This window comes from Lynx canadensis, chromosome B2, assembly GCF_007474595.2.
Source record: "Lynx canadensis isolate LIC74 chromosome B2, mLynCan4.pri.v2, whole genome shotgun sequence".
NCBI lineage: Eukaryota > Metazoa > Chordata > Mammalia > Carnivora > Felidae > Lynx > Lynx canadensis.
Window position 1 is genome coordinate 6,771,178 of NC_044307.1, and position 14,902 is coordinate 6,786,079.

A 14,902-nucleotide genomic window follows, 5' to 3' on the forward strand; every position below is an offset into this window, starting at 1 on the left:
CTTAGGACACCGGTTCTGACTTCTGGATGTAGAAGGCTCCCAGCTTGTCTGGCCCTAAGGACACTGAGGACATTAATGGCTTAATATTTGCAAGCCACTCTCTATATGTTCACAGCAAGGGACAGCCTCGCTCATTTGTACGACATAGCCTCAAGAAATAGAACTACGTCCAGAACGAGCCAGGCCAAACCTACTTTTTATTTTCTACCATAAGAAAGAGAGCATTTTGCATTATTAACTAGCTTCCAGATTGCTGATCGGTACCAACTCGCCGACTGCTTGGCCACGGGAAGACTTTAAAAAGACATTTTGATCCCGGAGTCTCCTTTCCGGAGAAGCCGAGGGCTTCCTCCATGGGTGAGTGGTTTTAAAATCCCACAAAATGGACACATTTTTAGAAGTCTGTTCGGCGCACGCAAGTGCTCGAAATTGTGAAGATTTGGGAAATCGTGGTTTTCCCAGCTGGGCGAAGCAGAGAGTGGTGAGAGGCCTCATAGATCGTCGTGCGTTGTCATTTATTATCATGTTTTAACACTCTACAGAACCCGTGTTGTCAAGACCACTGGGTGGGGTGAGGTATCGGCGAGGATTGGTTATACGGCTAATGGCGCAGATGGCTTGAATTTTGGAAGGGGGTTAATTCTGGTCCCTGGGCACGAAGGAATAACTGCCGAGTTGCCAAGAGACAAAGGGGCCTTCACTTAGCAAAGGCTTATTTACCTGCCGCATGTGGACAACATTCCAGAGGTAGTTTTTGTGTCCTTCAAACACATGCTTTAAACTCTCTCTTTTTTTCTTTCTGCCTCGGGAGCAGTGGGCATTTTATGTGTGCGAGATGTTTTCTGCAGCAGAGCTAACTTTTGTCAGCTCTCCCGTGGGACCGTGCGGACAGTGATTCTCTTTAGTTTCTTGCTCCGAGTACCAAAACCGTGACCTTGCCTGCAAGGCTTTTTGCCGCCGAACGTCCAGAGCTCTGACGTTGGCACAGACTTCCAGCGAGTTCCTGTAGGCGAACAGCTGGAAGCCATCACCTACACGTGCCCAGCAGGCCCCACGCTCCCCTGCGCAGCAGTGCGGGCACCCGCGGAGAGGCGTTGACCCCCAAGGTGAGACAAAAACAGGACAGACACCAGATTGTCTCACGCACGAAATGACACGGCCTCTCCAGAGCTGATCATGATTATTCAACAATTCAGATGAGGAGCAAACGAGCCCGGAATAATACACAACTCAATTTTGCCTCTTCTTCCCGAGCGATATATACACATACACGCAGAGGCTTCTCCTCGGACTCTCAATGACAAGCCAGCCAGTCTCTCCTGACGCTCATTCTGTTCACTCAAAGGTGGGATTCTGGACCCCGGGACCTTGGGCTTTACCATCTTCCATCAACAGCCAGTAATCTTGCCCTAGATCCTTTACTCTTAGCGGCTCACGAGTTACAATTAAAGCATCTAAATATTAATAAAGTGACAGTGACATCCCCTGGGTAGGGGGAGATCAGACTCTAATTTGAAGAAGTCTTGACACATTGTGACGTTTGAGGCTGGCTGCATGTGGTTTGCCCTGAAATATTTTGCTTAAAGCAGTGGGCCACCTATAAACTAAGGATTTATTCTTCAAGTTCATTTATAGAAATAAAGGGAAGCCGTCATAGGTGTGCTGAGTAATTGAAAGTTGGCCTATCACCTGATAAATGTCTTCTTATCAAAGAAAGAACAAAGGGCTCATCTCTATGGATGGACAAAGGACTTGAGAAGTTTCCCTAATGGAGAACATCTCCCTTAATGAACGGGGTTCTGCGGGTCTGCTGTTGTACATAATCGTTTTTCTGCACTGATGTCTATTCTGGGCACATTTGCAAGGCTCCACTTAAAAGCTTTTTCTTCTTCTTCTTCTATGCACAACAGGAACGATAAACACACACCTCGCTTTGAAGTAGAGTGAAGGGCGACTATGAAGTCAAGGGGCCCTGCAAAAGAATGCAAAGCCAAAGTTGAAAAACTTGACTCACAACCACTTGGGGATGAAAATGTGTTTCAGTGAGGATTCCATTAACTGATCAAAGAGTGATGTGTGCACACACACATTTATACAGGCTGTTACACTAGAAGTTTAAATTTGTTTTTCCATGTGCTTTATCAAATGGGCTTGGCCAACATCTTATTGCCACCAGTGCTCCAATGTCACATCAAAGCAGATTTGTTCAATGCATCTCTGTAACTCATTACCTGAATTTCCTATCTTGTATGTTCCATTTGCTCCATGGCTGATGTTTATTTCTTCCTAAGAGAAGCATTCTATTTGAAGAAGGAGCTGACTGGTTCGTTCAGGGTCAGATGTGGACAATCGCTTCCATTTCTGAAGCCAGACCAAAAAAAAAAAAAGTGTTTCTTTCTCAAGGCAAGAGAAGCTGGTCCACAGACTTGTATCTGAGATCTGGTTCTAGATATTTTTAGTGCTTTATTGAGCTTAAAATCTGGGTCTACTTGACTCAATGTTCACGATTAGCAAAAGACTAGTTATTGTTGAGTAACGTTGTAGCATGTTGGATGGCTTAATGATAATTAATTATTGAACCCCTATCCTCCACCTTTTACTGAGTTAGACTCTGTAAATGCAGTGAAAGATGTAGACATAGTGCCTGCCCTTGTGATATTTGAGGTGGTAGGGAGGCATCCATTTGTTCTCAGGTCTCCACATTTAGATATGTTTGTAATCACTCAAGTTGTTTTCCACCTTCAGCCAGCTATATCTACATGGCCCCATATTCAAGATGGGGGTGGGAGAAGAATGAAGGGAGCACAGGGAGAGATAAATTGGCCTGAAACTATTTCTGATACCCGCTCCCCCATTTTCATGTCCACTCCTACCCAATGTACACCATTCTATTCTAAATCCTAACTGAATTAAAATCAAAAGCATCACGTCTTTTCCGTGGCCCAGGTATCAGTGTTGGAAAAACAGAGGTACATCAATGCCACACTGCCCCTATCAGAGCAGGTGTGTGACCACACTCTGGGAGACATGATAGGGTCAGCACAGATGGTGTTTTTCATCACATGACTTGGCGAGCTAAGATACATTTCATTACCCTAGCGCTGTTCCTTTTTGATTTAGGATATAGGTGCCTTTCTTCTACTGTCTGATCAGCTGGAAAAGTAGTTGTTGGTCAAGACATGCTACGTAAATTCTGTAATCGTTTAGAGTCTAAAAGTCAGTGTGTAACGTGATTATACACCCGATACTTTGCTTCCAAAAAAAGAAAAGAATTTTTTAAAGTTTGTTTCTGTTTTTGCGCCTTCACACATGGGAGCTTTGGGGGTCTTGTTTTATAAGCATAATGAATCAAAAACTGTCAGGGCTCTACTGCAGTGAGGCCCTCATATGGTGAGCATTATCTAGAGACCCGGATCTCTACACCGCGAATTTCAATAGGTGAAATAGAAAATGATCAGCAAGCAATGAGGACTATTATAAGGAAAACATCATTTAAAATGAAGGCTTCAACATCTGTTTCGCTTTCTAATTACAAATGCAACTCTCCCTCCTGACACCCAGTCTCACCAACACTGCCATGAATCACAACCATAAAAAAGCTAAAAAATGAAGTGATTTATGTGGTTTTATGTGTTTTGTATTCAGAACCGCATGCATGCTTCAATTATGTTGCTATCATGCACCAGATGAAATCAGGTGGGATGGAGGGAGGGGAAACAGAGCCCTACACTAACCATGCAATTCTTTCTTCCATGGATTTTCACTCAAGTCTCATGTAAATAAGAGTGGTCCTGGAAGGGAACGCACACACACACACACACACACACACACGAGAAGAAATCAACCTTGGAAAGTTCCTTCAGTCATTTACCAATAAATATTTATTGGGGCTCCTGGATGACTCGGTGGGCTAAGCATCCAACTCTTGGTTTTGGCTCAGGTCACGGTCTCATTGTTCATGAGCTGGAGCCCACATCGGGCTCTGTGTTGACAGTGTGGAGCCTACTTGGGATTCTCAAATCTCTCCCTCTCTCTCTGCTCTTTCCCCACTTGCACCGTCTCTGTCTCTCTCAACATAAACAAATTAATTACATAAAAATTTAAAAAATATAAAACCTACTATGTGGTAGAGTTAAAACATCGACTATGTGACATGAATGGTTCTGGCCTCTGGACACAAAGGTAAACAAAACACATAGTCCTCGGGACCCCTGTGTGGCTCAGTAAGTTAAGTGTCTGACTTCAGCTTGGGTTATGGTCTCACGGCTTGGGATTGAGCCCCACGTCGGGCTCTGTGCTGACAGCTCAGAGCCTGGAGCCTGCTTCGGATTCTGTGACTCCCTCTCTCTCTGCCCCTAACCCACTCACACTCTGTATCTGTCTCTCTCAAAAGTAAACAAACATTAAAAAAAAGAAAAGTCCTCCAAGTGACAACCTAATTGTTGAAGGAGACATTTAAAAAATACAATTGCACACTTAAGTATATAATTACTATCATGATGTTTCAGTGAAGGCAAATTTCATGGTTCTATGACAATGAAATTTTCCACAAAAATCCCAAGAAGATAGCAAAACCCTAAGGAGACAGCAAAAAGACCACGGGAAGCATTCAGCTGACTCTTAGGAAATACAAACAGAGTCCTATTTCCAGGATTTTTCCATTTCTGGTCATTTGGCAATTAGAAGACAGGTATGGGTAATTTAAATAGAATATTAAAGACACGATTATAGATTTAAGTTTCCAAAATTAGAGGCTTAAAGAATGAGAACACTATGTAACCCATGTGTCAGCCATTCTACCAAGAAGTAATAAGTCTAAGGTTGATTAGTGTGAAAGAGTCTTGTATGCGGAAATAGAGCTGTGAAGTGTCCTGAACTTGCTGACTACAGAAGTGGGTATAGACAGGAGCCAGGGCAAATACATCCCTATGCTGACATAGACACGTGCCCAACTTGCAACGGTTCCATTTACGGGTTTTGACTTCACAATGGGGCGAAAGCCATACAACTTCCATAGAAACCGGACACTGAATTTTGAACTTGGATCTTTGCCAGGGCCAGCGATGTGCCGTAAGATCCTCTCCCATGATGCTGAGCGGTGGTGGTGGTTCCAGGCAGGCAGTGATAGCGAGGGCAGACAACCTATACCTTATGGCCATTCTGTCCCCATACAACCATTCTGTTGTTCACTTTCGGTACAGTATCCGGTGCCTCACATGAGACATTCAACACTTTGTTATCAAACAGGCCTTGTATTGGATGATTTTTGCCTAGATTTAAGCTAATGTAAGTGTTCCAAGCAAGAAGGCTAGGCTAGGCTAGGCTATGTAGGTCAGGTGTATTAAATGCATTTTTGACTTCCTATACTTTCAACATAAGATAGGTTTCTCAGGTCATAACCCCCTGGTAACTTAAGGATGATCTATATAGGGTTACACCAATTCCTTGGAGAGAAGAAAATTGCCATTGAATCAGCAATATAGGAGTACGTATACATTGGTGCATATCGTGGCACTTCATGTACATTTTCAAATACATGCATATTACCTGCTGTCTTGCACTTACTGCCCAACCTAAGCCTAGAATATATTATATTAGTAAAAGAGAGGCTATGTTGCTGTAGCAAACAATTCCTGACTCTTAATGGCTTAAAACTCACTAACGCCCCATGTTCATTTTGGTCCCGTGAAAAGTCGGTTCCATATCCTCAAATAAGAACTCATGATTATGGAATTTACAACAGCTGAAACATTTCTGATTGCTGTTAAAGTGGAAGGGGCTGATGAAGAGTTGCCCACTGGTTCCCAAATGCTTCCATCTAGATGTTATGTTCTTTTAAATTTCGTTGACTGAAACAGAGCTTATCACTAGGCCAATTCTCCCATTTGCCCAAAAGTACAGAGGAACCAGATCTTCTTTTCTGCCTCATAAAACATACATACTGCATTTAACATACATGCATAATTAAATTATAGAATTATATATAAATATGTAATAAATAAATATATTTATAAAACTATATGAGTATATTTCATTCTGTCATTTTTTCAGTAACATGTTAATTGTTGGTATCTGCCCTGGATTCATCTGATTATTTACAATTTAAATACAGAAACTTGGGGCACCTGGGTGGCCCTGTCTGTTAAGCATCCTACTTCAGCTCAGGTCATGATCTCACAGGTTGTGAGTTCAAGCCCCGCATCAGGCTCTGTGCTGATGGCTCAGAGCCTGGAGCCTGCTTTGGATTCTGTTTCTCCCTCTCTCTTCGCTCCTCCCCTGATTGCTCTCTCTCTTTCTCTCTCTCTCTCTATCTCTCTCTCTCTTTCAAAAATAAATAAATGTTAAAAACATTTTAAAATTTTTGAAAAAAATAAAAAAACTTTTATGAAAAAATCTGATAAATAGCCTTTGCTTTCCACCTCTCTTTTATAAATGGCATCTAAACAGGTGAACATAGCTTACCTCTACATGAAAACACAAGCCATTATGCCCACTGAGTAGAAGTAAGAATACTAAAGACATCTCTGCAAGAGGGGCAAGGCTCCTAGAAACTCCACTCATGACGGCAAATGAGATTTGACAAATTGTGTGCTTATAAGATGGAGTTAGCAATTGGGAGCCTGCAGTTACTGAAATCTGAAAGAGCATAATTAGATGGGAACATAAGCCACACTGGTAAAAATCTAATTAATATAGACCTAGTTTGTTCATTAAAAAAATTTTTTTTTTCCCAAGGGGTGCCTGGGTGGCAGTTAAGCGTCTGACTCAGGCTCGGGTCATGATCTAGTCGTTTGTGAGGACAAGTCTCACATCGGGGTCTGCCGACAGCAGGGAGCCTACTTGGGATTCTCACCCCCTCTCTCCAACCCATTCACTCTCTCTGTCCTTCTCTCTCTCTCTCTCTCTCTCTCTCTCAAAGATAAAATAAAAACATAAAAAAATAATAAAATTTATAAGACAATTTTTTCCCTTAAAACTATGTTATGCATGTTATGCAGGAATTAATCAACAGTCAGAAGCAAGTATTTTTTCAGTGTGTTATACAAGGAATAAAACATTTTAGCCTTCTTCTTTAAGGAAGTGAAATATTCATTTCACAGAAGAGGTCTTTTATGTACACGAAAACTTTTTTGCTTATAAATCTATATTTTAAAACTGTGCATATCTTGTTGAATGGTTCCTTTTCTCTCCTTCTTTCAAAACATACATACATAATCCATGCTCTAGGAAATCACTAAAGGTTTCTTTTCAATAGTAGAGCATAAATATTAAAACAATAGCTAAGTAAACAGGAGGATTTCAAAGACACTGACAATTCCTACTTTTACAGATATCATAATGTCTTTTTCTGTGATTGCAGGATATGAACCTTGAACATGTTTTTATTTTCCCTGCTTCCAGTCCCTCCCCTGCTTCTAGAACTGTCTCTAAAATAACTAGTATCTTACAGCATGGATAAGAAACAACAATTGGAAGAGTTCAGTGTCGGTAAGTATGTTTGAGCATCTTTTCGTTACATTTCCTTAACATCCTAAAAAGTTATCCCATTATCTGATTAAATGAGTCATCAAATTATTTTCATATACATTCATTTTTTGTTATGGTAAAACATACATAACATTGCTCATTTTAACCAACGTAAAGTGTAAATTCAATGGCGCTGAAAACATCCGCAATGCTGTGAAACTACCACCACTATCTAGTTCCAGAATAGTTTCATCATCCCAAAAGGAAACCTCATATCCATTCAAGAATCTCCTTCCCTTCCTCCCCATCCACAACCCTTGTTAATCACCAGTCTTCTCTCTGTCCCTATCAGTTCACCTATTGTGGATATTTCATATGATGAGAATCACAGAATATGTAGCCTCTTGTGTCTGGCTTCTTCCAGTTAGCAAAATATTTTCAAAGCTCATCCATGCTTGTAGCTGTATCAGAACTTCATTCCTCTTTATGGCTAACTAATATCCCTCTGAATGGATATACCACATTTTGCTTATCCATCCATCATTGATGGACATTGGGTTGTTTTACCTTTTGGCCATCGTGATGAGTGCTGTTATGAACATTTGCATATAACTGCTTCTCTGAACACGCATTTTTAATCCTTTGGGGTAATCCCTAAAAGTGGAATTGGTGAATCATATGGTAGTTCTGGTTTGGCTCTTCAAGGAACTGCCAAACTGTTTTCCTCAGAAGCTGCCCAATTTCACATTCCCACGAGCAATACCTGAAGATTCTAATTTCTCCACATTGTCACCAACACTTGCTATTTGTTTTTAATATTTTTATGGTCACCCCAGTGACATATTTTAATATTTTCTGGTCACCCCAGTAGGTCTGAAGTAGTATTGATCTGCGTTACTCTGATGACTAATGATGGTGACAGCTTTGCATGAGCTTGGTAGCCATTTGTGCGTCTTCTTTGGAGAAGAAATATCTATTCATGTCTTTTGCCCATGTTTGGTCATTTCTCATTTTGTTGTTGAATTGTCAGAGTTTTTTATATAATCCGGATACTAAACACCTATGATTTCCCTTAGGTGTTTAGGGGTTACTAAACACCTAAACACCTATGATTTCCAAGTATTTTCTTCCACCCCATTTGTTGTCTCTCTACTCTCTTGCTAATGCTCACCAATTAAACAAAATTTTAAATTTTATGAAATTCAGTTTATGTTTTCTTTTGTTGCTGGTGCTTTTGATGTCACATCTAAGAAACCACTGTCAAATACCAGGTCATGAAGGTTCCCTCCTATGTTTTCTTCTCACAGTTTTATTTTTTATTTTTTATTTTTTTTTTAATTTTTTTTTCAACATTTATTTATTTTTGGGACAGAGAGAGACAGAGCATGAACGGGGGAGGGGCAGAGAGGGGGGAGACACAGAATCAGAAACAGGCTCCAGGCTCTGAGCCATCAGCCCAGAGCCCGACGCGGGGCTCGAACTCCCGGACCGCGAGATCGTGACCTGGCTGAAGTCGGACGCTTAACCGACTGCGCCATCCAGGCGCCCCTCTTCTCACAGTTTTATAGTTTTCACTTTTATACTTAGCTGTTAGGTCTGTTTTGAGTTTATTTTTGTACATGGTGTAAGGTAAGAATCCAGCTTCATTCTTTGGCATCTGGCTATTTCGTTGGCCCAGTATCATTTATTGAAGACACTATTTGTATCCATTGAATGGTCTCAGCACCCTTATCAAAATCACTTGGCCGTAGACGTATAAGCTTATTTATGGATTTTCAATTCCATTCCATTGAATGTATGTCCACCCTTATGCCAACACCACACCTTCTTAAAATTATCACCAGAGCTCTGCATTAAGTTATAAAATCAGGAAGTGTGAGTTCTCCTTTTTTCAAGACTGTTTAGGCTCTTCAGGTTCCCTTGCAATTCCATATGAATTTCAGGATCAGCTTTTTCATTTCTGTAGAAACAGCCATTAAGATTGTGATAGGGATTGCACCGCATCTATAGATTGCTTGGAGAGTGCAACCATCCCGATAATAGTAAGTCTTTCAATCCATGAAGGAAGGATGTCTTTCTCATACCTATTAATTTTTATGTTATATCAAAGATCTTTACTTCCATTGTATTTTAATGATAGATAATATTATTCCTGTCATGGACAATACTAGATATTTTGAGTCTTTTTGCTTAATTATCATGTAATTCCTTACATGATTATAAAAGTGATTATAAAAGTAAAAAAATAGTGTATAAAAAGATATGATAAATATGTGAAACATGATCAAAATTGTTACCTACCGTGTATAAATGAATTTAGAAGGTTATCCATTTTAGAGAATTAAAATAATCAATTATTGTGATTCAATAAGAGATATAAAGGGAAAAGTACCTTGAGAAACTTCCAAAGGCACAAGTTTCAGAATATCTGATCACAGTTGATTTATGGTGGAATTGTCACTACTAATGTGTTAGCATTTTAAAAGTGAATAAATAATTCTTTCTTCTCTTTCCAAGTTAAAAAAAAAAAAGACCTAAGGAAATCAAACTTATAAAGCTCAATTATGAGTTTGATTGATAATATAACCTGGGTTAGACAGTCTTTAATGGGTTTCCGATTAATCTCTCTCTGAATAGAATTTACTCCCTAAAATTTCAGGTGAACAGCCCAAGTAAGACACTGCCCTCCCTGTAGACAGGCAGACGTAAAAGGGAGGGACAGAGAAAGAGAAAGAGGTCTGAATGCAACACCGCACTGGATTCTTACTCCCAAATTCACCGATCAATCATCATTTCTTCCAGACCCGGGGACCCATTAAGGAACAGAGTAACTGATTATCCCATACTGTTTTCTCCTGAGAGGGCAGTGTAAATTCTCTCCTTCCTGTGGAAATATGACGAGTGGGGAATAAGTGTGACTCTCAACTGTCCCAGTGCTCACACAAAGGGTTAACCAACCACCTTTGACCTTGCATTGACATTTTATTTTAATCTGATAGGTAAGCGTTGCACAAGCATGTAATCAATCCATTTACAGTTAGTGTATCTTCCTTCATATAGGATTATTATTGATTCATTTATGACACAGATCAAATCCTCACAAATGCCAATTTATATCCTTTATTCAAACTTCTAACTTTGGTCTAGAATGATGATATTCTTATATCTCTCCACTTCTCTTCACCTCATGGGTTGCATATAAGAACACTAAATTTTAAAGCATAGCTATTGATTTTGAAATATGGGTAAAATGCCCAAGTGATAATTCCAATGGCAATCAGATATATGTTCCTCGAGTTCAGAAGAGACAACGAGGGGAGGGGAAAGTTTTAGGAGCCATTGACTTCTCTGTGGCTATTGAGATCAATAGATTGGAAAAGATGACTGAGGACACCATAAGAAGGAAAGGAGAAGAAAACCAAAGACAGAATCTGGAGGTGCCCTAAAATCTAAGAGTAAAGGAGAGAAAAAGGACCTGAAACTAGAGGCTGATAAAGAACAGTCTGAGATGTTAGAAACAAATGAGAAAGTAGAATCAGGGAATCCATGTCTCAAAAAGGAAGGAATGTCAAATACCACCGAGAAATCATGTCAGGTGAGGTTTGAAAGTAGCCACCGGATTGGGCATCGAGGAAGATGTTGTTAATGTTAAAATGAATGGTTTCAGTAGATTGATAAGAAAACAACACAGATCATATCGAGCTGAGGTGAGGAGAATGAGAGCGAAGACAGTAGACACAATAAAATAATTTTTGGAAGGTTGATTAAAACAAAAGAGTATTGCTCCAAGAAAGAGAGGCAGTCTTCTAAAGAATAGGGGTGACACTTCACCGTGTGTATGCGCCAAGGGAAAAGAGAAGTGAAGGACGAGGGAATACCTGGTACAATACGGGGTTAGTTGCTGGAGCAAGGTCGCTAATAAGGAAGGCAGTTATGGGATTCCATGCCCAGGTAGAAGGTTCCATTCTAGAGTAGACAAGTGTCACTCTTCCTTAGAGACAAAAGATTCTTGCAAATGCAGATTTACAGTCTCCAATGAGACGCTTTTATCTTTTAATAAACTCCTCTCCTTTTAAAACTTTATTTATTATTATTCTTTTTAATAAAATCGGGCGAAGGACAGTTATCTGCTCAGAGAGATAAAGTAGCCAGGGTGAGGAAGGAGGCCATCAGAATTGTGTGTGTTTTCAGTAGCAGCCAAGGACAACGAAAGAAGCTGCTTATCAGGGACAATTGGTAATTCTGCCAAGTAACATTAAAGACACGGATGATTCTGGATATGATGTGAGTGTTCGACCTGCGTACCAGCAGTACTGATCCAGAGTAGTTCTGGGGGTGCTTCAAACTGGTTGCCACAGGAGCAAGGTGATGAAAAACATTAGGAGAGGCGGCTCAATTTTTCAGTACATTTGTATTCCAAGGGACAAGACTAAGATGAAGGGAATATTAGGAAAGTCACAGGTAAGCCAATGGAAATCAGATGGATGAAGGTTCGGTGCCACTGAAGGCTTGCGTAAGCTCTCTTATGTGATGTGCTGTGACGTGATGCTCATCTTACGTGATGTGAACGGACCTGGCAACCATCAACAATTCAGTTGTTAGGTATGCCCTTCGCCCGTGCCTGTGGCCTCGTTTCCTTTCAGTTTTATCCAAACAACCTCCTGTAATATTCTTGGGCACTGGCCGCTGGACCTCACACCCTGGGTCCAATTTGCTGAGTTGCTCTGCATTATTTGTCCTGATTCTCTAGCTTGGATTTCTGGCGGGAGGGTGCCCTGGTGCCAAGCACGCAAACACAGACTCAAGGCACAGCCTCAGAATGAGGAAGTCTGCACAATGTACAATTTGGAACACACATCCGCACCCTGTACGAGGTGGCCTACCTTATGCTGAGCCCAGGCCCTGGCACACCTCCTACTAGACCTTCTGGGTTCTTCCCAGGAGGGTGGTCAGAACACCATAAAAGTATTGCCAACATCGACAACCATTCCAAGTCTACGTGGGCTCCCAAACTTCACTGATGCTATCCACAGTGTGTACACATATATTTTAGGGGCTTAGCACTTTCCCAATATAAAGTATAGTGATATAGTGAAGATCTATATAGCAATTCTAATGTTACACTTCTCTCTCCTCTCTCTCTCTCTCTCTGATTTACCTACCTTGTATCAGACTCTCAACGTCAGATACAGTCAGATACAGCTGTACAAACCCATAGAAATCTTCATGGTGATGTTACGTGTAGCTGAAATTTACTTACTTAGACCTTGTACGAAGAGGGAATATTGACTTTCAGGGACTTACATGAGAATATCTCTCTGAGCAACTTCATCTGCTTCTATACATTCACGAAGCACTCAAGGCTCTCTCGTTACAGAGCCTGACTCTCAGGACCCGTGCTTCTGATACAGTCCCATCTTCAGTGTCTTCAAGGCAAAGTGAGGGGTGGTCATGAAGACTCCAGAGAACACAAGCTGCAACCCCCAGAACCACATGGAACAAGCCATTGGAGTGGGCTCTTTCTCCGTAAGATCACACTTGCCCCCTCGGGTCAAGAAAAAAGGCAAAACTACTAACTTCTTTAAATATCCCTTGAGCTACTTATTAGAGTAAATCTGCATTCTAAATTATCGTTGAGGCTCCAACTCAAAAACATATGAACTGACCTACACAGGGAAACGGCACAACAGCGGGGAAAGTTGTACATCATGGTGCTCAGGGACATGGCTTTTAAACTCACATGGACCTCAGTTTGGAAACTGACTCCACTAAATATCCATGGTAGTTAATATCTACAAGCCTTATTGACCATATCCATAAAATGGGGATAAAAATACAATTCCCAAAAAGTTCATATGAAAATTCAATGACATAGTGTATATAACATGCCCAATATGGTACATGGCCCATAAAAAGAATGTAATAAAGGTTAACATTATTAGTTATTCTTTGGTCAAGTACCCTTGGAAACTACCTTCATGACCTAATCAAATGGTAAGTAACTGCAGTCACCGTTTGGAAACATCAGATAAGAAAACTATTCCCCGCATCTAAAAGGAGTCCTCACGGCTAACACATGAGCACATTTTTCTCTTGATCCTTTCTCACGGACAATGGAGAATAGTGGGTCACCTTTATCTGTTTAATAACACTTCACGTGATAGAAATCACTATTAACTGGCCCCCTCTACTTACTCTTTGCCCGGCTTAAAAAAAAAAAAAATCCGTCTCATTTAACCTTTTCAAATTGGGCTTGTTTTCCAACTCCTTAATCTTTGTGGCTCACCTTTGGACGCTTCACATTTTCTCTCTCTCTCTCTCTCTCTCTCTCTCTTTTTAACGTTTATTTGCTATTGAGAGATAGACACAGAATGTGAGCAGGGGAGGGGTAGAAAGAGGGGGAGACACAGAATCCGAAGCAGACTCCAGGCTCTGAGCGGTCAGCACAGAGCCCGACGCGGGGCTTGAACCCACAAACCGTGAGATCATGACCTGAGCTGAAGTCAGATGCTTAACCGACTGAGCCACCCAGGCACCCCTGTAGAGATCATTTCTAACCTATCCCCTCCATGTCTCCTCTGCATGTATTTCCTAAAGACATGTTGCTGCGAATGTTGCTGGAGGAAACGTGTATTAAATGCTTGTTCTTTGGCTGTAGGCTAGAGACTACGGTCTTTGATCTGTCTTTGAATATGTATTTGTGTAGTCAGGCTTACTGGTTTCAAGTCCTGCTAACATGTGAGGACATGAGAAAGCATGAGGTCACCAGAAAGTCATAAAATACCCCAAATGTTGATCAATATTAACTTATAAGTGCATGTGTAATGCACACATCTCATTTTTCAGCTGGTGATTCCAATCACCAGAAAGAGCCTCATGGAAGAGAATTACACAAGTTCTTTCCCATCAGACTGGAAACGTAAAGCCATGGGAAGCATCCATTTTGAGAAAGAGGTCACTTTTCATTATTGTGCGTGACCCGGGGCACGTGTCTTCATTCCCACCCTGAAGAATAACGCATTTGAAACATGACGTTGAGACCCTCACGTAACAGATGAGAGCAGTGTCCTATCGAAACCTGAATAAGAAAGAGCTTGAGAATTGATTTTCTATGTTGCTGTGACCTATCTGCTTTTCATTAGTTCCACTACCATCAGTACTGAATATATAAAAATGAGTCGTGTGTGGGCGGGGGATGGCGTGTGTTGTTCTGTTTCTGTTTTATCTTAACATCACCCACAATGCTGTTGCCTTCTGATGAAGGGGAAGAGATGGGCAGCCCTCATCCTTCCCTTATTTGCCTCCAAGACCAAAATCACCCCATTTTCCCAAGTCAGCAAATGCCGCGTACATCCGAAGCACTAAACTGGGCTCCTGAAAACGCTGCCTGCTTGTTACATCACCCACACTGGATAGGCCCTTGATGAGCCGGACA